Source organism: Schistocerca americana, chromosome 2 (assembly GCF_021461395.2).
Source record: "Schistocerca americana isolate TAMUIC-IGC-003095 chromosome 2, iqSchAmer2.1, whole genome shotgun sequence".
In the NCBI taxonomy this organism is placed as follows: Eukaryota; Metazoa; Arthropoda; class Insecta; order Orthoptera; family Acrididae; genus Schistocerca; species Schistocerca americana.
The window spans coordinates 592,860,560-592,882,818 of NC_060120.1; positions in this window are offsets into that span (position 1 = coordinate 592,860,560).

A 22,259-nucleotide genomic window follows, 5' to 3' on the forward strand; every position below is an offset into this window, starting at 1 on the left:
ACTCTAAGAGCCTCTCTCCTCCTTCATTCCTTCATCTCATGCTACACCCGTGTTCTGCGGTTATCCTCCCTCTTATACCTTTCAGTATAGCAGAGTTAAAACTGCATAAGGTTATCAGGTTATCATACCCCTTCAAATTTTTTATCACTTCCTCTGCTTCCTCAGATAGTTGTTCTATATTCACATTATCTGCTTGTGATGTTGGCATGTAGTAAATGAATGCTGATTTTTTGTCTTCGATAATCCACATCGTGACCGAGTCAGGGCTTTTCCAATGGCCTGTTCTTAGTCTGAGGCCTGTAAAAACTTCTCTTAATTCTTCATTTCTCACACGAGACCATTAGTTAACGTTTCTCTGTTAGTCATCCTGGCAGCTGCTATAAGACTTCTGACACAATTCGCCACTCGTAGACCGATGACCTGACTGGTAGTAACTCAGACCACGTCTCGCAGGATTTGCGACTTACGACCGACCCTTAACACGATTCCGCGAATCCAGCTAACCTCGCACACCTAATGTGCACAATGTTTTAAATCCGCTGTTTTACGGGATATTTATTCCTTAATTTAACGCGAGCCAGCACAATCAAAATTTTAAAAGTCCAGCTAGCAAAATGGAACCGCACGTGCGTGAAACGAGGAGGCTACACAATAATTTCCTTTTTTCCGGCACATACAAAAGAGGAAAGCAAGCGGAAAAGTTGCGAGAGAAAATTATCCACGCCTGAGGCGGGAAAAATTACAAAAACAAACAGGACAGCCGTGAGGAGGAGTGTATTTGTATGCAAAACGCGGCGCGCCGCTGTCGCCCTAATGGAATGGCTTATTGCCGGCGCCCCCAAATCCGACGGCTGTAATGCATATTTTAATTATCAATGCATTTTCATAAAAATGGATTCTTTGACGAGGCCCATTACAGAAAGTTAATTTTTTTCTCCCATTCCACGTGCATTGCTTACTGCGAGGAAAAAAAAAGAAAAAAAGGATGGAGTTTCAGGTTCCCGTCGAGAGAACGACATTTTACATAAATGACTGGAACCGTCCAAAGTTTTTCTTTTCCGGTACTCTAGTTGGCGATTTCCAGTGGCTGGTTTGCTGAAATATTGCAGCGACGATATTCTATTGCATTGTAACTATACATAAATCCGTAACTTAGCATTCTTTCGTCCATTTGCATCTACACCTACTTGATTACTCTGCTATTCACCGTTAAGTGCCTGGCAGAGGGTTCAATGAACCACCTTCAAGCTGTCTCTACCGTTGCACTCTCGAAGCGCACGCGGAAGAAACTAGCACTTAAATTTTTCTGTGCGAGCCCTGATTTATTTTATCGTGATAATCATTTCTCCCTATGTAGGTGGGTGCCAACAGAATATTCTCGCAATCGGAGGAGAAAACTGGTGATTGAAATTTCATAGGAAGATCCCGTCGCAACGAAAAACGCCTTTGTTTTAATGACTGCCATTCCAATTCACGTATCATGTCTGTGGCACTATCTCCCCTATTTCGATATAATACGAAACGAGCTGCCCTTCTTTCAACTTTTTCGATGTCGTCCGTCAGTCCCACCCGATGCGGATACCACACCACACAGCAATACTCCATGATATGGCGGACAAGTCTGGTGTGAGCAGTCTCGTTAGTAGACCTGTTGCATCTTTTAAGTGTTCTGCCAGTGAATCGAAGTCTTTGATTTGCTGCACCCACAACTTTATCCATGTGATCGCTCCAATTTAGGTGATTTGTAATTGTAATCCCTATGTGTTTAGTTGAATTTAAAGCCTTCAGACTTGTGTGACTTATCGGGAAATCGAAATTAAGTACGCATGTGCATAACTTTACACTTTTCTTTATTCGGGATCAATTTACACTTTTCGCACCACAGAGATTTCCTATCTAAATTATTTTGCAAAGTCGGTTTGGTCATCTGATGACTTTACAAGACGGTAAATGGCAGCATCATCTGCAAATAATCGAAGAGGGTTCCTCAGATTGCCACCTATGTCGTTAATATAGATCAGGAACAATAGAGAGCCTGTAACGCCTCCTTGGGGAACGCCGGACATTACTTTTGGTTTACTCGATGCCTTTCCGTCTATTACTACGAACTGTGACCTTTCTGACAGGAAATCACGAATCCATTCGCACAACCGAGGCGATATTCCATCGGCAAGTAGTTTGGTTAGAAGACACTTGTGAGGAACGGTGTCGAAAGCCTTCAGGAAATCTGAAAATATGGAATCAATTTGACATCTCGTGTCGATAGCACTCATTACCTCATCGGTATAAAGAGCTAGTTGTGTTTCACAAGAACGATGTTTCTTGAGTCCGTGCTGACTATGTGTCAATAAATCGTTTTCTTCGAGCTAAGCCGAGCGGTCAGGGTCGCCTTGTCACGGTCGCATCTGTACACTGCAATTACGGTGCCAGTTCATTGTTCAAGTCGCTCCTATTTGAAACTCGCAAAATACGTAATAAACGAACGGTGTACTCGCCTTATTAGCAGCAGGAACACGAACGGCTCTGTCACTGACGGTCTTCTTCAAATAATTATTTGATGTTTCCTACTTATTTTGGCTATCATTTTTTTAAGCAATCGTACCTGAAAATATTCTACGGGTGAATTTAGTCGTAAAAACTTTTATTGTTCCATTGAGCGTAAGTTATACAGAAAGATAATATTACATGCAGCTCGTCCATTACGCTATCACAGATCTGCTATTACACCTTATCTCAAGGGAGGAAACCAACAACTACGAACTAGCAATTAGGTGGCTGGACAGACTACTATAGACGGTATAAGTAACACGTCGTATTGTGCAGAAAGTGGAAAAAGTATCTTGACGAGTAACGTGACGACGAAACGGAGGTCACGTGTTAAGATGGAGGGAAATATCTCTCATTTTATCTTAATGTATTTACGGAAACAACGAAAACCCAGATCTAGCTGTCCGGGTGAGGATTTGAGTTTTAGGGTATGCCAGTAACACTAAAATTCTGTGAGAGACCGTGTTGGCTTAGTATCGTGAATAAATATTATAAAATGAACATAAACAAAATTAAAAGAAGGGTGATGGCTTATAGTAGAGTTATATTAGGAAATAAGACACTGCATATTGTAGTAAAATACACTCCTGGAAATTGAAATAAGAACACCGTGAATTCATTGTCCCAGGAAGGGGAAACTTTATTGACACATTCCTGGGGTCAGATACATCACATGATCACACTGACAGAACCACAGGCACATAGACGCAGGCAACAGAGCATGCACAATGTCGGCACTAGTACAGTGTATATCCACCTTTCGCAGCAATGCAGGCTGCTATTCTCCCATGGAGACGATCGTAGAGATGCTGGATGTAGTCCTGTGGAACGGCTTGCCATGCCATTTCCACCTGGCGCCTCAGTTGGACCAGCGTTCGTGCTGGACGTGCAGACCGCGTGAGACGACGCTTCATCCAGTCCCAAACATGCTCAATGGGGGACAGATCCTGAGATCTTGCTGGCCAGGGTAGTTGACTTACACCTTCTAGAGCACGTTGGGTGGCACGGGATACATGCGGACGTGCATTGTCCTGTTGGAACAGCAAGTTCGCTTGCCGGTCTAGGAATGGTAGAACGATGGGTTCGATGACGGTTTGGATGTACAGTGCACTATTCAGTGTCCCCTCGACGATCACCAGTGGTGTACGGCCAGTGTAGGAGATCGCTCCCCACACCATGATGCCGGGTGTTGGCCCTGTGTGCCTCGGTCGTATGCAGTCCTGATTGTGGCGCTCACCTGCACGGCGCCAAACACGCATACGACCATCATTGGCACCAAGACAGAAGCGACTCTCATCGCTGAAGACGACACATCTCCATTCGTCCCTCCATTCACGCCTGTCGCGACACCACTGGAGGCGGGCTGCACGATGTTGGGGCGTGAGCGGAAGACGGCCTAACGGTGTGCGGGACCGTAGCCCAGCTTCATGGAGACGGTTGCGAATGGTCCTCGCCGATACCCCAGGAGCAACAGTGTCCCTAATTTGCTGGGAAGTGGCGGTGCGGTCCCCTACGGCACTGCGTAGGATCCTACGGTCTTGGCGTGCATCCGTGCGTCGCTGCGGTCCGGTCCCAGGTCGACGGGCACGTGCACCTTCCGCCGACCACTGGCGACAACATCGATGTACTGTGGAGACCTCACGCCCCACGTGTTGAGCAATTCGGCGGTACGTCCACCCGGCCTCCCGCATGCCCACTATACGGTCTCGCTCAAAGTCCGTCAACTGCACATACGGTTCACGTCCACGCTGTCGCGGCATGCTACCAGTGTTAAAGACTGCGATGGAGCTCCGTATGCCACGGCAAACTGGCTGACACTGACGGCGGCGGTGCACAAATGCTGCGCAGCTAGCGCCATTCGACGGCCAACACCGCGGTTCCTGGTGTGTCGGCTATGCCGTGCGTGTGATCATTGCTTGTACAGCCCTCTCGCAGTGTCCGGAGCAAGTATGGTGGATCTGACACACCGGTGTCAATGTGTTCTTTTTTCCATTTCCAGGAGTGTAACTATGGCAGAATTAAAGAGGATGTACTGCAAACTGCGAATAGTAAGAAAAGCTTTTGTGAGGAAAATAAACATTTTAATAACTGATATAAATTTATTCTGAGACACTAAGTGTAGTTAATTTGGTAATGAAGTGATGTGAGGGTAAAATTGTAGTGGGAGACCAAGGTTTAAAAACAGTAAGTGGCTTCAGGTTGGTATGGATCGCAGCAATTACGCAGAGGTGTAGAGACCTGTACAGCAAAGACTAGCATGGAGTACTGCATCAAAGCAGTCATCAGACTGAAGACAACAGCAGCAGTCTCACTTCAGAACCAAATATTCGAATCATTGTTCAATACACGGCTACACAAACTTTCGAAGTGTACAGTGTCTAACACTCTGGTTATAGGCAATCACCTGGGTCGATGACAAAACATCAGAGGGTAGAAATAACAGGAGGTAGAGTTTGCAAGAAGAATACGCCTGTTTCGTTGCGATTTCCTGCGTGTAAATGTCTCAAACGGGGCGCAACGAGGTAAACGCTGTGGGGCGGTCGCTGTTATGTCGGGGACACGCGAGCAAGTGTCCTGTCTGTACGCGGGCAGGGATCGATTGCCGTACTTCCGGCGCAGCTAATTAAACGCACGCGACGCGACGCTCTGCGGCGGTCGGCGTCGCTAAGCCGCGCGGCGCCGGCTTTCACATTTGTCAGCGCAGATTACTGGCTATTTACTGAGCGCCGGGAAATAAAATGTCCCCCCCCCCTCTCCCACCCCCGGTGACGTATATGAAATAGACACCGGCGCCACGCCAGCCACGGTTACGGCTTAATGCCGCATTTACTGTGCTGTGCTGGGCGCCGCTGACAGTTGTGACATTAAACGTGAAGAACTGTGCGAGTTGTAGTACAGGAGCAGAGTTTTGTACTGTCAGGTTCCAGCGGCATACTAAATAATCGATTAAACGGAGGCGGTTAATCGCCCAAACGAAGACAAGAGACAGATTTAAATACTCTGCTAATCCGCTGGAAGTATTTCTTCAGAACTGGGTTGAATTCTTAGAAGGCATTAGATGGAAGTAATCTGCCGCCTTCCAGCCATGACTATTGCACTCTTTGGTTTTCTGAAGGATAATAATCTGCTCCATATAAAGTGGGCGTTAACAGCATTACTAGTTAATGTAACGAGAGGTACAAAATTAATCTAAGACATTAGGAAGAAGTTAACTTGAATACACTACTGGCCATTAAAATTGCTACACCAAGAAGAAATGCAGATGATAAAACGGGTATTCCTTGGACAAATATATTATACTAGAACTGACGCGTGATTACATTTTCACGCAGTTTGGGTGCATAGGTCCTGAGAAATCAACAACCACCTCTGGTCGTAATAACGGCCTTGATACGCCTGGGCATTGAGTCAAACAGAGCTTGGATGGCGTGTACAGGTGCAGCTGCCCATGCAGCTTCAACACGATACCACAGTTCGTCAAGAGTAGTGACCGGCGTATTGTGACGAGCCAGTTGCTCGGCCACCATTGACCAGACGTTTTCAGTTGGTGAGAGATCTGGAGAATGTGCTGGCCAGGGCAACAGTCGAACATTTTTTGTATCCAGAAAGGCCCGTAAAGGACCTGCAACACGCGGTCGTGCATTATCCTTCTGAAATGTAGGGTTCCGCAGGGATTGAATGAAGGGTAGAGCCAGGGTCGTAACACATCTGAAATGTAACGTCCACTATTCAAAGTGCCGTCAGTCCGAACGAGAGGTGACCGAGAGGTGTAACCAATGGCACCCCATACCATCACGCCTGGTGATACGCCAGTATGGCGATGACGAATACACGCTTCCAATGTGCGTTCACCGCGATGTCGCCAAACACGGATACGACCATCAGGATGCTGTAAACAGAACCTGCATTCATCCGGAAAAAAGACGTTTTGCCATTCGTGCACCCAGATTCGTCGTTGAGTACACCACCGCAGGCGCTCCTGTCTGCGATGCAGCCTGAAAGGTAACCGCAGCCATGGTCTCCGAGCTGACAGTCCATGCTGCTGCAAATGTCGTCGAACTGTTCGTGCAGATGGTTGTTGTCTAGCAAACGTCCCCATCTGTTGACTCCGCGATCGAGACGTGGCTGCACGATCCGTTACAGCCATGCGGATAAGATGCCTGTCATCTCGACTGCTAGTGATACGAGGCTGTTGGGATCCAGCACGGCGTTCCGTATTACCCTCCTGAACCCACCGTTTCCATATTCTGCTAACAGTCATTGGATCTCGACCAACGCGAGCAGCAATGTCGTGATACGATAAACTGCAATCGCGATAGGCTACAATCCGACATTTATTAAAGTTGGAAACGAGGTGGTACGTATTTCTAGTTCTTACACGAGGCATCATAACAACGTTTCACCAGGCCACGCCGGTCATCTGCTGTTTGTGTATGGGAAATCGGTTGGAAACTTTCCTCATGTCAGCTCGTTGTGGGTGTCGCCACCGGCGCCAACCTTGTGTGAATGCTCTGAAAAGCTAATCATTTGCATATCACAGCATCTTCTTCCTGTCGGTTAAATTTCGCGTCTGTAACACGTCATCTTCGTGGTGCAGCAATTTTAATGGCCAGTAGTGTATTTTGATTTCAGACTTAATTTGTTACAGTGTTTCTGTTTTAGTGAACGACAGTCCAATTTGCAAACGCATATCAACTTGAAGGACAACATTTAAAAAATCGAAAAAAAAGTAGTTAAGTGAGGTTCACTGGGGATACAGCAGTTATTAGTTAAATAAATTCTGCGCTTTGAATTTAATTACGTTTAATTATTTCACAAAAAATTGTCGTCACGAATACACTGCAGTCGCTGTCGTAATGCGCATGCGGAGCGATTTATCTGGCGTCCAAATGGGCATGTTCATTGACTTTGGGCTAATTTTCTAAAATGTTTGCGTACCGCCGTGTATAAAGTATACACTGCACGGCAAAATGGCCCTTTTTTAAACCGGCGCCATATATAACAGGGGTGAAAGACGGCTGCGGAAACGCGCACGGGGGAGTAGTCGTGCAACCGACAGCCCTGATGAACCAAGAGGCTACCAACAACGTCTCCTCAAAGACCGTTCTGCGATCGTTGCTGCGTATGGGCCTCTGCAGGAGGTGGCTAGTTCATGCAACCACGCTGACTACTGATCAGCGCCGACGAAGTCTGGGATTTGCGTGGCAATACCACAATTGGACGCGCACAGTGTGGCGACAGGTGGCCTTTCAGACGAATCACGGTTTATGTTCCATCGGACAGGCTGCCGTTGATGTGCACGTCGTGAGCCGGCCTACGTGCCCGAGCGGTTCTAGGCGCTACAGTCTGGAGCCGCGCGACCGCTATGGTCGCGCAGGTTCGAATCCTGCCTCGGGCATGCATGTGTGTGATGTCCTTAGGTTAGTTAGGTTTAAGTAGTTCTAAGTTCTAGGGGACTGATGACCTCAGATGTTAAGTCCCACAGTGCTCAGAGCCATTTGAACCTTTTCTTTTTCTTTCTTTTTTTTTCCACGACGTGAAACGTCTTAAAGCAAACATTCTGCAACAAGGGGGAAGCGTTACGATCTGCGGAATGTTTTCGTGGTTTTCGTGGCATTCTCTGGATGATCTCGTCATTCTAAAAGGCCTTCCTGGCAATGTGAACCATTACATACAGTTTATTTTCCCCCAGAACGATGGCATTTACTAGCAGGACAATGCAGTGTACACGCGTGGTTCGAAGAGTACTTGGGTGTATTTACCTCACTCCCTTGACCACCAAACCCCCAGATTTAAACACAACCCAGAGTCGGTGGAACTATCTCGATCGGGCTGTTCGCCCCACGGATCTTCGACCGAGGAACCTGGCGCAACTGGCTAGGGCACTAGACTCGGAATGGCTCCTCACTCCAGTCGGTAACCTCCAGATCCTCACTGACTATCGTGCTGCACGTCTCGCAATGCAAAAGTGGTTATTCGGGCTTTTGACAGATGGTCACATTAATGTGACAGGACAGTATCTTGTTCTTCGTTTCCAAACACCGGTTCTGGGTTTAGTAATGAGACTGTTTTGCTCGGTTTATGAAAACCAGTATCTTTTTGCGTCCGCATGGTTTGCTTTGGAGGGATGCCTTGCACGGCGCTCACTGAGAGACAAGTGGCAGTTAATTGGACGTTGCCGGACGGCGGCTCGGCTTCCTCGTCCGCCGGCAGCGGTGGTGGCGCCGTCGCGAGCCTAGGGGAGGAGGAGGGAGGCTGCCTCCCATCCGGTCAGTCCATCAGCCGCCTTTGTGTCCCGCCGGCGCTCTGGCAGAGGATACTGTTAGCAATCACTGGCTGCCGCGCCGCACCGCTCTTCGGACAATAAAGCCGGCAAAGTGCTTTCTGCCGCTGCCGATGGAGGCTCTCGAAACGCAGATTATCCAGTCGCCTGGAAGACACAAGCGCCAGATCGCTATTCCGTCCGTGCGCGCACACTTCTGTCCAGGTTCGCTGCAAAATTCCGAAACGTGGGGCCTCTCTGCTGGAGAGCGGTGCGGAGTGGAAAATGCGGCGCCGCGCCCTGCAAGACCGTAACGAACGCTGTTCGGCGGGCGCAGCTGATGACGCAAGCTCCACGACTTCAACTAACGGGACTAGGACAGTCCGTAGTACAAAATCGAATCTGACTGCCGTTAAAAGAAATCATCGGCAGGTCGTGTACTGGAATTTGTAACCCCTCTACGACGAAAGACAAAAAACAGTGAAACAAAAATACTCTGCTCCCAACCCATACAGCGAATGTGTGCTGTGTAAAATCTCCTTCTGTGTAAATTGCGTTTACTGACGTCAATAGATAAATGGTTAACTGTTTAGTGAGAGAAAAATAATTCTCGACGAAATCGTTACTCACAGGACATAAAAAGGATTTACATTAGCGAGAGACGTACGCACGGGTTACTTCCTAGTGCCATATTTCATGATTATGGTTAAGTTTTATGATCTAGGAAAAAAAAATACCTGTCTCGCTTTAGGTCTGTATGCAGGAGGCAGAGGGATTCTCTGATGAGCTGACCTGGAGAAAACTATTGTTCCTTTTATGTTTTGACCATTAAATTGGAAAGTTAAAGCCTGCTATACTCGCTTAATTTTTACTACGGCACAAGCGGCCATTTTGACACAGCCCAAGCCAATCAGGCATTAATCCTTTTTCACTTACCTCCTTTTGTAGCCTCCAAGAACAGCTACACTCCTTCACCTTCTTTACAGAAAGGTGCCATAGGGCAATGGTAATAATTGTGTACACCGATTTGGTTCAAATGGCTCTGAGCACTATGGGGCTCAACATCTGTGGTCATCAAATGGTTCAAATGGCTCTGAGCACTATGGGACTCAACTGCTGAGGTCATTAGTCCCCTAGAACTTAGAACTAGTTAAACCTAACTAACCTAAGGACATCACAAATATCCATGCCCGAGGCAGGATTCGAACCTGCGACCGTAGCGGTCTTGCGGTTCCAGACTGCAGCGCCTTTAACCGCACGGCCACTTCGGCCGGCTACCACTCTACATAATCAGCCAAAATGTGTGTCTTGGAGACATCTGAAACATGAGAGAACGACGTTGGTGTTATATGGCCAGCATCTCATCTCAGCAGAATTGCTATCACCAGTACAACTAAAATTATAATATGCTCAGAAATTTTAATGACCTGAGCCTAAGCATAAAAGCACTGACTATTGTAATATCAAGACTGAATCTTAGAAAACAATTGTGGATATATCTAGATGCTGTGGATCAAATACTACTCACCCTTTTACAACTTTTCTATTAAGTTATCTAGTCCATTACATTTGTTCTTTCAATAATTTGCTTGCTCTTGTTTTTCAAAATGGTTCAAATGGTTCTGAGCACTATGGGACTTAACATCTGAGGTCATCAGTCTCCTAGAACTTAGAACTACTTAAACCTAAGGACATCACACACAACCGTAGCGGTCGCGCGGTTCCAGACTGAAGTGCCTAGAACTGCTCGGCCACAACTATCGGCTTGTTTTTCAAATAAGTCAACGAAGCTGCAAACAAGTACTTTGAATAGAGTGCCCACTGGTCCACTTACACGTGATGCGACACGTGCAATGACACTCAGAACAAATTGCTCTGGGTGGCAACTAAGAGACGAGCCTCTGTGTATGATTAAGACCCGTCTTATATATAAAGATGGCGGGTCAGAAAGTGTGTAGTAGCAGCAATGAAAGAAAAGTACTTGGTTGGTTTCGGTTCTTGAGGAAGAATGGGCTACCATTCCTCCACTGACATTCAGATACCAGGAATCAACATGGATGCCAGAAACTGCGATGGTGTGAGACCCGACTCACTTTATTTGTTCATGAGACCCAGAAAATATTACATACAGGCTCCCAGGTGGATGCTATTTTCCTTCACTTTCGGAAGGCGTTCGATACAGTTCCGCACTGTCGCCTGATAAACAAAGTAAGAGCCTACGGAATATCAGACCAGCTGTGTGGCTGGATTGAAGAGTTTTTAGCAAACAGAACACAGCATGTTGTTCTCAATGTAGAGACGCCTACAGACGTTAAAGTAACCTCTGGTGTGCCACAGGGGAGTGTTATGGGACCATTGCTTTTCAGTATATATATAAATGACCTAGTAGATAGTGTCGGAAGTTCCATGCGGCTTTTCGCGGATGATGCTGTAGTATACAGAGAAGTTGCAGCATTAGAAAATTGCAGCGAAATGCAGGAAGATCTGCAGCGGATAGGCACTTGGTGCAGGGAGTGGCAACTGACCCTTAACATAGACAAATGTAATGTATTGCGAATACATAGAAAGAAGGATCCTTTATTGTATGATTATATGATAGCGGAACAAACAATGGTAGCAGTTACTTCTGTAAACTATCTGGGAGTATGCGTACGGAACGATTTGAAGTGGAATGATCATATAAAATTAATTGTTGGTATGGCGGGTGCCAGGTTGAGATTCATTGGGAGTCCTTAGAAAATGTAGTCCATCAACAAAGGAGGTGGCTTACAAAATACCAGGTCGGGTTGACAGAGGAGATATAGAAGATCCAAAGAAGAGCGGCGCGTTTCGTCATAGGGTTATTTGGTAAGCGTGATAGCGTTACGGAGATGTTTAGCAAACTCAAGTGGCAGACTCTGCAAGAGAGGAGCTCTGCATCGCGGTGTAGCTTGCTGTCCGGGTTTCGAGAGGGTGCGTTTCTGGATGAGGTATCGAATATATTGCTTCCCCTTAATTATACCTCGCGAGGAGATCACGAATGTAAAATTAGACAGATTCGAGCGCGCACGGAGGCTTTCCGGCAGTCGTTCTTCCCGCGAACCATACGCGACTGGAACAGGAAAGGGAGGTAATGACAGTGGCACGTAAAGTGCCCTCCGCCACACACCGTTGGGTGACTTGCGGTGTAAAATGTAGATGTAGATAAGTGTACGCTAATAATCGTCCGGATACTTTTGATCAGATAGTGTGTGCGCATTGTGAATACAGTTTTGGCACCGAAATAAAGTTAAGCAGTCGTAGATCGTTAGTAAGGAAGTAAAATAAAGCAGAAAATGCGATATAACTTTGTAAGCTGTTGAGACAGTTCTTTTACGATAGCACATCTGTTTTGGTGGGCAAGCGTGTCCACCTCTAGGAACGCGCGGCAAGTCCGCGTGACACATTCCGCAGAGCCGCAGCGCCAGTGAGCGCCGGCCACCTGCCAGCGCCGCATTACGCGCTCGGGCTGTCTCCGCCATTTTTCTCGCAGCGGACCCGCGCTGCGCGGCGAGCAGACCGCGCTGGCTGCGCCTCCGCGCTGCTGCTGGGAACCGCAGCGGATGGCCGTGATTTATGCCCGCCGCTGCCGCCTCGCCGCCTGCGTGCCTTATCGCTTCTCCAGAATTAACCGAAAACGTATTACGCGCCGCTGCGCTCCTCGCCCGCGTAAGCAGCGACGTGCTCGTGTGGCCGTGCAGTGGCGCCACGCCTCTGTTTCCAACGCGCTTTTATACACGACAGGCATAACCGGTTCGTGGGAAAGCAGTTTGGGCAGAGCAACCTGCTGATGGTGAGAAAGTGTTTGACGAGACCAGACAGCTAAGATCATCAGTCTCTTATTCACCTCTGCCTCCTGCCCCCCCCCCCCCTCCCCCCTTGCCACAGCACAATATTGGTGAAACGAGCCTGACCGCAAACAGAGTAAATTCTGTGTGCTAGTGTGAGGAAGTGTTCTAAACGTTTGCGTAGCTTGAATCTGAGGTGAAACGTGGGAAACCAGCTCGGTATTCACCTCGTGGGACGTAAGAAACCGTCTGAGAAGCACATCCAGGCTGGTCGACACAACGAGTCCTCGTCGGTAATCTGCCGGGCGGATTCGATCCGAACCGGTATAAATGCCCGTCCCGGAAGCGTTCGCGTTAACACAGAGCAACCTCTTGAAGATATTGTGACGGGTTTACACGGCACTGGGCAGATGAAGCCTTTATACCATAGAGCTCTCTTCTGTACACTCATATTCGTGCCAACACCATGAATATTGTGCGAGATATGTTTCTGTAGGTCCACTTTTAAGACTTTACGCAGAACCTTCGTGTTAACAGTATAACTTAAAGCCATACATTAAACAATATGCTAAAACATGAAACTTTCTGGCAGATTAAAACTGTGTGCCGGACCGAGAGACTCGAACTCGGGACCTTTGCCTTTCACGGGCAAGTGCTCTACCATCTGAGCTACCCAAGCATGACTCACGCCCCGTCCTCACAGCTTTATTTCTGCCAGTACCTCGTCTCCTACCTTCCAAACTTTACAGAAGCTCTCCTGCTAACTTTGCAGAACTAGCATTCCTGAAAGAAAGGATATTGCGGAGACAAGGCTTAGCCACAGCCTGGGGGATGTTTCCAGAATGAGATTTTCACTCTGCAGCGGAGTGTGCTCGCGAAAGGCAAAGGTCCCGAGTTCGAGTCTGGGTCCGGCACACAGTTTTAATCTGCCAGGAAGTTTCATATCGGCGCACATTCCGCTGCAGAGTGAAAATTTCATTCTGGATGCTTAAACATATATGATGATATAATTATAAAACGACATTTTATCCGAGCAGATCAAGTGATTAATTGATTACGTTGTTATATTTCTTACGACAGAATGACCGAACCATTTCATAACACCATAACCCCTTTTAGACCAGCCAGTGATCTAAATAATCACTCCAGTATCCATAGAATTTTCTGGGTGGTTACGTTGTGACAAAAGAATATTAAAATAATATCTAGTCTTAACTTATGTTTATCAATACTCGGCAGATTTCATACATTTTTTAGAGATTCTTTGTCTCCTCTTTTTATCTATTTGAAGTCTGATGATGACGACGTTGTGAAATGCCTTTACGTATCGTAAAAAATAAAAGAAAACAACTACGTTTCTAGCATTTGTAGTCTTTGAGAAAGCTTTTCACAATGTTAACTGGAATACTCTCTTTCAAATTATGAAGGTGGCAGGGGTAAAATACAGGGAACGAAAGGCTATTTACAATTTGTACAGAAACCAGTTGGCAGTTATAAGAGTCGAGGGGCATGAAAGGGAAGCAGTGGTTGGGAAAGGACTGAGACAGGGTTGTAGCCTCTCCCCGATGTTATTCAATCTGTATATTGAGCAAGCAGTAAAGGAAACAAAAGAAAAATTTGGAGTAGGTATTAAAATCTATGGAGAAGAAATAAAAACTTTGAGGTTCACCGATGACATTGTAATTCTGTCAGAGACAGCAAAGGACTTGGAAGAGCAGTTGAACGGAATGGACAGTGTCTTGAAAGGAGGATATAAGATGAACATCAACAAAAGCAAAACGAGGATAATGGAATGTAGTCAAATTAAATCGGGTGATGCTGAGGGAATTAGATTAGGAAATGAGACACTTAAAGTAGCAAAGGAGTTTTGCTATTTAGGGAGTAAAATAATTGATGATGGTCGAAGTAGAGAGGATATAAAATGTAGACTGGCAATGGCAAGGAAATCGTTTCTGAAGAAGAGAAATTTGTTAACATCGAGTATAGATTTAAGTGTCAGGAAGTCGTTTCTGAAAGTATTTGTATGGAGTGTAGCCATGTATGGAAGTGAAACATGGACAATAAATAGTTTGGACAAGAAGAGAATAGAAGCTTTCGAAATGTGGTGCTACAGAAGAATAAGATGGGTAGATCACGTAACTAATGAGGAGGTATTAAATAGGATTGGGGAGAAGAGAAGTTTGTGGCACAACTTGACTAGAAGAAGGGATCGGTTGGTAGGACATGTTTTGAGGCATCAAGGGATCACAAATTTAGCATTGTAGGGCAGCGTGGAGGGTAAAAATCGTAGAGGCAGACCAAAAGATGATTACACTAAGCAGATTCAGAAGGATGTAGGTTGCAGTAGATTCGTGTTAAGAGCTGAAATCGTTGCAGAACCATGAAATCAGTAACACCATGAAATCAAATAATAGAACAAATGTCACAACAATTTCGTGGTAGTGAAAAGAGCATGTCGACGTGACTCTGCAGCGGAACTGGAAATGAACTGGCCGACACGCCCGCGAAAGAGGCGGTGTGATATGTGACAAAGAAAGACAACCAGGTTTCACACGCACACCTACTTCAAAGTACGGGACCGTATATTAAGAGTCAGTTGGAACAGCAGCCTGCCTCTTTCATGCCAGTATAAGAGACGGCACTATACGGATACAGTTCCGAACATTCCAGGATTACTGTGGCAAGGACTCAAGTGTCTATCATATTTAGTTCCTCTCGCCAGTGTTCCGACTCCGCTCCAGTCACAGAAAGTCTTGACTGCACCTTCATCGGCTACAGTATATAGAACCGTTGTTTCACTGGTGTGGCGCGGAGGATACTGAAGACATAATCATGGGTTGTCCTCTGCGAGCACAGGGAACAGCTCGTTTGCTGCTGACTAGTCAAGTGCAGAAAAAAACTAATCATTCATGTGAAGACATTCCTAACACCTAATGAGGTGATGATACAGGGACTATTTCATCACTGGGTAAATAATGATGTAACTTTTAAAGTTTTTTTTGTTTTTACTATCGGAAATACGAGATTTTTAAGCAAAATGTCTATGTGTGTATTTCTCAATATGCTGATTTCGATTTCCATGCGTCAGCAGCTATCTGAAATGCATTACGTCGAAGTTGAGTTTGCAAATAAACCTCCGGAACGCAGTTACAATTCCTGACATCGCAGGACGCTTTTTTTCCGTTGCATTAGTTTAACCTGTGGTCGACTGGGCCTCCGTTAAGGTGGGAGTGGTGCTAACTTTGTTGATGATGTCAGGAAGGTACAGCAGCTCAGGTGGGCATCCGGTATGTTTTTCCTACACGTAAAATAAGAAACACCTGGATTAAGAGAAAAATGGGCTTTACTCCCAAGAACTACCACTAAGGGTTACAATATTCACGAAAACTAGTTACGGTCGCGGATGAAAGCACATGGTACGGAGAGAACATTTCGCCCTCAATAGGAAGGGCTGGTGGACACGTCCGGGCGGTAAGGAAGCTGCTAGGCAAGAGAGCGACCCGCTGTTGCAGCCGCTACCCCGTCCACCCTCTTACGTACCTCACGTGACGGCACCCGGCCCTGCCTTTGGCAGGCTTGTGGCAGAAATTTGGCGTCTCTCACTCAGCAATATCGTGGTGGCGCCCATATCTCAACGTACCAGCGTGGGAGCCTGCCACAAGTATTGCGTAGTAGTTTACATACCAACTCATGCCACTGCCTAACGCTGTTACAATAATGGAAGTAGAATACAACAAAATGTTTACCTTTATTATCCTTTACGATGCACAGCCATACGCTTAAGAAGTTAGGGACTGCAAAATATACATAGGAATATGAACAGTTCTAAAACCATTGATGCACTGTCCGCTTGGAAGAGTATTCTCGTCGAGGACTTTCATCTTATTAAAACTGCCTTCATATTCTTAGTGCTGACTGCGAAAGGTTTCTGAGAATGTGATGCGATTTCAGTATATTTTCTTTGCTTAACATACCATCTACCCACTGAATGGTGAACAACCTAGTATTCCTTTATTTCAGTATTCTCTAATTTTACAACTGCCATCCTTATGTACTGTGCACACAATAGAGAGTTATTTTAAAGTCTTCACAGAAAAATGCCCTGACACAATATACCGCCTTATTTCTTCACCGTCGACGGACGAAGACGCACTGACGGCAGCGACCACTGTCATCGTAAGTTTATATGGAACTACGAAAATGAGGACATTACCAACTGACAGGGGAGGCTGAAACCAGCCTAAGCTAGCAGGAAACACTTTTAAGTAAGATACTGCACCCTACTGACAGGTAGATTTAAGTTATTCTGTAGAGGCCAACAGCCTGAAGCTGGTTTCTCTTTGGGCAGTCACCTCGAACATACCTTCACCAGCACCGCAACTAGACATCGAGTAAGACATCGCTACCCTCCACTGCAATCTGCCGAATTCGCCGTCTAACCCTGCTGTACTTCTGCGGTACTTTGTCTTCAGTGTTCATCTACAGGTCATAGAATCATAAACGTTTCCCCAGGATATACACTCCTGGAAATGGAAAAAAGAACACATTGACACCGGTGTGTCAGACCCACCATACTTGCTCCGGACACTGCGAGAGGGCTGTACAAGCAATGATGACACGCACGGCACAGCGGACACACCAGGAACCGCGGTGTTGGCCGTCGAATGGCGCTAGCTGCGCAGCATTTGTGCACTGCCGCCGTCAGTGACAGCCAGTTTGCCGTGGCATACGGAGCTCCATCACAGTCTTTAACACTGGTAGCATGCCGCGACAGCGTGGACGTGAACCGTATGTGCAGTTGACGGACTTTGAGCGAGGGCGTATAGTGGGCATGCGGGAGGCCGGGTGGACGTACCGCCGAATTGCTCAACACGTGGGGCGTGAGGTCTCCACAGTACATCGATGTTGTCGCCAGTGGTCGGCGGAAGGTGCAGGTGCCCGTCGACCTGGGACCGAACCGCAGCGACGCACGGATGCACGCCAAGACCGTAGGATCCTACGCAGTGCCGTAGGGGACCGCACCGCCACTTCCCAGCAAATTAGGGACGCTGTTGCTCCTGGGGTATCGGCGAGGACCATTCGCAACCGTCTCCATGAAGCTGGGCTACAGTCCCGCACACCGTTAGGCCGTCTTCCGCTCACGCCCAAACATCGTGCAGCCCGCCTCCAGTGGTGTCGCGACAGGCGTGAATGGAGGGACGAATGGAGACGTGTCGTCTTCAGCGATGAGAGTCGCTTCTGCCTTGGTGCCAATGATGGTCGTATGCGTGTTTGGCGCCGTGCAGGTGAGCGCCACAATCAGGACTGCATACGACCGAGGCACACAGGGCCAACACCCGGCATCATGGTGTGGGGAGCGATCTCCTACACTGGCCGTACACCACTGGTGATCGTCGAGGGGACACTGAATAGTGCACGGTACATCCAAACCGTCATCGAACCCATCGTTCTACCATTCCTAGACCGGCAAGGGAACTTGCTGTTCCAACAGGACAATGCACGTCCGCATGTCTCCCGTGCCACCCAACGTGCTCTAGAAGGTGTAAGTCAACTACCCTGGCCAGCAAGATCTCCGGATCTGTCCCCCATTGAGCATGTTTGGGACTGGATGACGCGTCGTCTCACGCGGTCTGCACGTCCAGCACGAACGCTGGTCCAACTGAGGCGCCAGGTGGAAATGCCATGGCAAGCCGTTCCACAGGACTACATCCAGCATCTCTACGATCGTCTCCATGGGAGAATAGCAGCCTGCATTGCTGCGAAAGGTGGATATACACTGTACCAGTGCCGACATTGTGCATGCTCTGTTGCCTGTGTCTATGTGCCTGTGGTTCTGTCAGTGTGATCATGTGATGTATCTGACCCGAGGAATGTGTCAGTATAGTTTCCTCTTCCTGGGACAATGAATTCACGGTGTTCTTATTTCAATTTCCAGGAGTGTATGTGCAAACGGGGTCCATGTCGTGTGGAAAACTCCGAACGTGCTCACTTTACTATCACATATCATTGGTTAAAGCTTGTGATACAAATTTCACTTCTTGAACTTGTATTATCAGTTTCTTCTACTTCGCTTATTTTTGAACTGGACTTTTATTTTATCCCAAAAATGAGGATCCAGCGATTTATAATGTGTTAATGTCTGGTGGCCAGTAACTACCGTTGTTCTAAAAGTGTTTCAGTTTAATTATGAAACAGTATAGATCACACGTCCTCTTGAATAGAGTAGAGGGACATGAAAGGGAAGCAGTGGTTGGGAAGAGAGTGAGACAGAGTTTTACCCTATCCCCGATGTTATACAATCTGTATATTGAGCAAGCAGTAAAGGAAACAAAAGACAAATTCGGAGTAGGTATTAAAATCAATGGAGAAGAAATAAAAACTTTGAGGCTTCTCCGATGACATTGTAATTCTGTCTTAGACAGCAAAGGACCTGGAAGAGCAGTTGAACGGAATGGACAGTGTCTTGAAAGGAGGATATAAGATGAACATCAACAAAAGCAAAACGAGGATAATGGAATGTAGTCGAATTAAGTCGGGCGATGCTGAGGAAATGATTAGGAAATGAGACACTTAAAGTAGTAAAGGATTTTTGCTATTTCGGGAGCAAAATAACTGATGATGGCCGGCCGGAGCGGCCGTGCGGTTCTAGGCGCTGCAGTCTGGAACCGAGCGACCGCTACGGTCGCAGGTTCGAATCCTGCCTCGGGCATGGATGTGTGTGATGTCCTTAGGTTAGTTAGGTTTAATTAGTTCTAAGTTCTAGGCGACTGATGACCTCAGAAGTTAAGTCGCATAGTGCTCAGAGCCATTTGAACCAACTGATGATGGTCGAAGTAGAGGATATAAAATGTAGACTGGCAATGGGAAGGTAAGCGTTTCAGAAGAAGAGAAATTTGTTAACATTGATTATAGATTAAAGTGTCAGGAAGTCGTTTCTGAAAGTATTTGTAAGGAGTGTAGCCATGTATGGAAGTGAAACATGGACGATAAATAGTTTGGACAAGAAGAGAACAGAAACTTTCGAAATGTGGTGCTACAGAAGAATGCTGAAGATTAGATGGGTAGATCACATAACTAATGAGGAGGTATTGAATAGAATAGGGGAGAAGAGAAATTTGTGGCACAACTTGACTAAAAGAAGGGATCGATTGGTAGGACATGTTCTGCGGCATCAAGGGATCACCAATTTAGTATTGGAGGGCAGCGTGGAGGGTAAAAATCGTAGAGGGAGACCAAGAGATGAATACACTAAGCAGATTCAGAAGGATGTAGGTTGCGGTAGGTACTGGGAGATGAAGAAGCTTGCACAGGATAGAGTAGAATGGAGAGCTGCATCAAACCAGTCTCAGGACTGAAGACCACAACAACAACAACAACAACAACAATAGATCACACAGGCACGTTTATTAAAAGTTTCGATCATCACATGATCATTCTCAGACCTCCAAAACCATGCTGATGTACAATGGCTGTACATGGAGCAGGAACCTCTGAACGACGAGCCTTGCCTACTTGCCTCGTTCTTAACTGCTGCAGCACATGATCGAGACTACCTTCCGGCTGTTACCGTGTTGTCGATTCGGTGCCAGTCACTGCTTTCGCTCTGAGACGACAGGTTCTCAGACTAAGAAGCAACCTGTGGGGAGGCCGCGGTTCGTGGCCCCGCCGGCAACCGGGGCTGCTGCTTTAATCTGGGCCTGGCCGCGCGGCCCACTGCAGCGGCCGTCATCGCTGGAACTGACGGCGCAGATGAAGAGCCGTCGAGGGCCGGAGGCGTCGGCGCGGCCAATTGGGCAATATGGTAGGAGCGGCCCCGGCCCGCCCCGCCCCAGCCAGCCGCTCGGCCACGGCTCAATTTGTCTCCCGCCGCTGCCGGCGCTGGAAGAATGAGCCCTCTCGCAGCGGCTGGGCCTGTCACGCCGCCATTACCGCATTAACACTCCAACTCGCTCCTCTCATCTCGGTAATTGACTGGTCGGCTAAACCATACAGTCTGAGCACTACAATCACGCCTGTCGTTCTTTGCTTCCGAAGTTCCGAACCGGCCCATCGTCACCCTGCTGTATTGTCTCATATCAGAACGGCTTTTATACCGCGCCCAAGTTTCGTTGTATTAGTAACACTCTGCAACGTGGTGTGCACTGATTTGGAACTTCCCGGCACTTTAAGTCTGTGTGAACGACCGGGACTCGAACCTCCTAGGTTAGTGTGCCTGTCTGGCACACAATTTTAAGCTGCCACGAAAAGTACATTGCTGTGGAATGTGTTCTGCATCACGGTGTGCTGTTTACTGTTAAAACTTAGAGAGCATACATGCCTAGAACAGTCACCCAATATACTGCTTCTTCCTACGTATATATCGCGAAAAGACCTTGAAGATAATTTGTCATAAGTTTTATGAGTATTGTACCGTGTCAAAATAATAAAAAAAAAACTACAGTGGAACAACCAACGTTTCGGCCAAGGTTCCATTGGTCTTCTTCTTGGTCTCCCGGTTTTTAACCGTGGCCGAAACTTTGGTTGCTCCTCTATAGTGTTTTTTATTATTATTTTTTTTTTCATTCTGACAGGCACAGTAGTCAGAAAACTTTTATGTCAACTGACACTGGTCGCGGGAGCCTCCGCGGTTACACCGAGATATGTTAGAGAGAGATTCGAGCTCACACGGACGCTTAGCAACAGTCGTTCTCCAGCGAACCATTCACGACTGGAACACAAAAAGGGGACGTGATACTGGCAAAAAATGTACCCACCACCACATACCATAAAATGGCTTCAGGAATATAGATGTAGAGGTAAGACGGCGTGCTGAAAAGCAATGCCTCCGAATATTTTATGTAAAAACTGTCAACAGCTTTTTAAATAAAACAATCGTTACTATATTCTGCATCGTTGTTCTTCACGTCTAAGTATTTATTTCTCAACATAGTCACCCTAGAGACAAACACGTTTCTCCCAACGAGAGATCATTTTGTTGATACGGTCACTGTTGGATGTTTGTTAACGGGGCCTCAATCTCACCTGTGAATGTACCACTTCAGTAGTATCAAAGTGACGTCCTCGAAGCTGTTCATTAAGTTCTGGAAACAAATGAAAATCGGATAGGGGCCGAGCCGGGACTGTATGGAGGATAACCGATGACAATGAACCTAACGCGTCGGGTTGTTGCGCATCTCGCAGCTTTCGTGTGTGCTATGGCATTGCCGTCCTGAAGGAGAGGGTGCTCCATATGTGGACTAACTCATCGAATTCGAAACTCTACTATAGCACGCCGTTTCTCACGCATCGACATAGCTACGTTACGCCGCGCGGGGTAGCTACGCGGTCTTGGGCGCCTTGTAATGTTCCGCGCGGCTCCTCCCGTCGGAGGTTCGAGTCCTCCCTCGGGCACGGGGTGTGTATGGGTTACCCTTAGCGTAAGTTAGTGTAAGTTAGATTAAGTAGTGTGTAAGACTAGGGACCGATGACCTCAGCAGTTTGGTCCCATAGGAACTTACCACGAATTCCCAGTTACGTTACAAGCCGCCATGTTAGATGTTACAATACGGAGCCCTCTAGCGACATCTGAAAGACAACTATCTTGCAGGGACAGCCATGGACGCCACGGCGACCTTGGGACCCAGTGACCCGGCTGCCTGGTGCCT